The sequence below is a fragment of the Aptenodytes forsteri genome, unplaced genomic scaffold, assembly GCF_000699145.1.
Source record: "Aptenodytes forsteri isolate BGI_AS27 unplaced genomic scaffold, ASM69914v1 Scaffold377, whole genome shotgun sequence".
NCBI classification, from domain to species: Eukaryota; Metazoa; Chordata; class Aves; order Sphenisciformes; family Spheniscidae; genus Aptenodytes; species Aptenodytes forsteri.
In genome coordinates this window covers 255353-258185 of record NW_008796176.1, presented here as the reverse complement: position 1 = coordinate 258185, position 2833 = coordinate 255353, and positions in this window count along the sequence as shown.

Below are 2833 nucleotides of genomic sequence, written 5' to 3'. Positions count from 1 at the left end.
GCTTCTTGTAGATGGGCGTCACATTGGCAAGCCTCCAGTCGTCCGGGACCTCCCCTGTTAAACAGGACTCCTGAAAAATGATGGAGAGTGCCTTGGTGAGCTCCTCTGCCAGCTCCCTCAGCACCCTCGTATGGATCCCATCCAGCCCCATAGACTTGTGAGCATCCAGGTGGCATAGCAGGTCGTTAACTGCTTCCTTTTCAGTGTCGGTATCTGAAAATGATTATCAGCTTCCTTCCTTTTTTATGAGAACCTTTGAAAAGTTTTTTTCTTGTTGATGCAAAGCAGGTCTGCTTGGAAAATTTGAAAACTAAGTGGTATGGAAAAACCCCTCCTCCTTTCCCACTCTTATTTAGTAATACTTTTGAAAAATTACAGACTAACATCTCTTAGCCATAGAAGAGGCATCCATCGAGGAACAGTGGAAATGGCATATTTTATTTATGTTCACATACCATACTCCTATCATAGTTTTGAAGATGAAGATGTTACTTACATATGTAAATTTGGAGGGGGAAGAAACCCAACATTTAGTCTTGTCCTTTATTACTTTGCTTTTGCCAATTTTTGTTATTTCCGTAACAAGATAAGTCATCAGGTGGTCTAACACATATTTTTCATCTGGAAGGAAATACATCAAAACTTGAATAGGTATATCGTTGCATGGATGTAAATACTTTTGTATTGCTAAAGACCTTCCATTTCTGTTTTTAGTCTGCTTTTTCACTTGAAACCTGTCACCTCCACACCCTGGTGCTGTTCTGGGGCAGCTGAGATACCTTGGCCAGGTATTTCAAGAGCTCTTATCCTTGCAGCCTTGTGGCCTTGCACTGGTGCAGTCTGTATCATTGTTATGATTAACCTAAGAAAAGGAATGTTTTCTATGTCTAAGCCATCTTATCTGTCCACTGTCTTCTTACTGCATTGCTTTATAGAGTCAGTTTGTTGTAATGCCCCCAACTCCTCCCCCAGTCTGCCTGTCAGCTTCTAGGTAGTTGACTCCATACTACAACAAGCACAATAGATATAAGCAAATAATAGTAATTTTAATATCCAATAAATATTACTTAATAATAGACATGCTTAAAATCTAACAGTCAGGTAGTCCACAGCAATTGTACCTAGTTAAACATCAGTGCCAGTAGTGTCATGAAACAAAGACCAATAGAAAACTTGAGAGTGTCAATAGAAGGTATTATTGTATGGGGGAAAAATGCTAGGGTGCTTCTTGTTTGGTTTTTTTGTTTTGTTTTGGATGTGATTGTGACCTCTCACTGCAGAGGAGAGGAACACCGGGAGAGGACTCTCATTGGAGGGCCTCTGCCACTTCCCGCAAAACCTCTTCTCTATCCCTGGTTTTTTGCAAGATGACCTTGAAGTGGATATATATCGTCAGCAGAGCACCATGGGAATAAAGCTTTGTGCATATCAACCTACCTTCACTTTCCTTAATCAACAAGATTATTTATTTATTGAACTATAAAAGGGAAAATGAAATTAACTTATTAAGTACAAATATAAAAACTGTCTTACTTCTGTTGCTTCTGCAAAAGCTTGTGGAGCAGAAATAATAGAACTGGCTATTCTCTTATTTTGACAATAACTTTTACTGTTCTGTAAATGAGTTCAGAAGACTGTGTTATTTAAATTTATGTCAAAGAAAACATGGTACTCAGGTTTCTAACTATGACTTTCTGTAAAGTGAAATGATCAGTCAAATTGATATTGCTCTGAGAATATATGTTCTTAGCAATACATTTTGAAAATATTTTAGGTGAATAACATTTGATGCTGTATGAGGTGAATGGATGATTTTTTACTAGATAAATATGTAACTAAAAAAAATTATATTTGATATATTTCATGTTAATACAGGACATAATTGTAGCTCGCTCTATATAGGCAATTATATAAAACATTTTATCTCCACAGAGGTTTGCAAAGTCTAGACTATTTCTATCATAATGTTTACATTGTGTGTGCATCTTGTTCTTACTTAAAAGCCTGAATGTGGTGTTAAGCCTCAGAATCCATGCACAGACATCCAGCCTTCAGTTTTTGTTTGATTCTGGTGCATGAATGAATTTTGTAGAGAGGGTTTGGGATTTTATTTATGCAGCTCTCATAAGAGTAAGATTTTTGTTTTGTTCTTAAAACCTTGGTGTCAGAAAGTTTCCAGACTTGAAGAGTAAACATCATGCATTTCATCTCTGAAGTGTTTTCCTAACGTCTAACATGCCCTTTAAAGTTTTGTTTCTTTGTAAAGTCTTTATCAGGATTAAATCACTGTTTCTTACATGATTTCAGATACATGCACACCAACACTGACTCATGTATATAAGCTTCACCTCTACGCTCAAAATAAGCTGCATTGTATTTTTTATTTGAGGGTTTAGAAGCTTGAATACGTCAAATTAATTTTAAATAGTAGGTGTTCCCTATCTAAACTTAATCTTAGTCAGCTTCCTCAGCTTCTTCCTTTTATTTGCTATTAAACTCATTGATGAGACTATACATAAAATGAAGTCTTGGGAGTGATCGAGAGTGTGCTGGGTACCTGTATCAGTTTCCTGTTCATTTTTATCTAGTCTACTTATCCTTTCACGTGAAGGTTGTACAAAGATCTTCCGATTTCTTTCATCCATAACATTTGAAGTTATTGTCTTTTATTCATATAGACAGCTAAAATTCTGGCAAAGGCCTTTCTTGTCTGGTACTTTTCCTTTTGTACTGGAGAATATATTTTTTTCTTCAGAAATCTGTGTAAGATTAAAACTGCCTATTGAATCTAAGGTAAGGTTAAAATTGCAGCCCTCATAATTATTACTTCTTC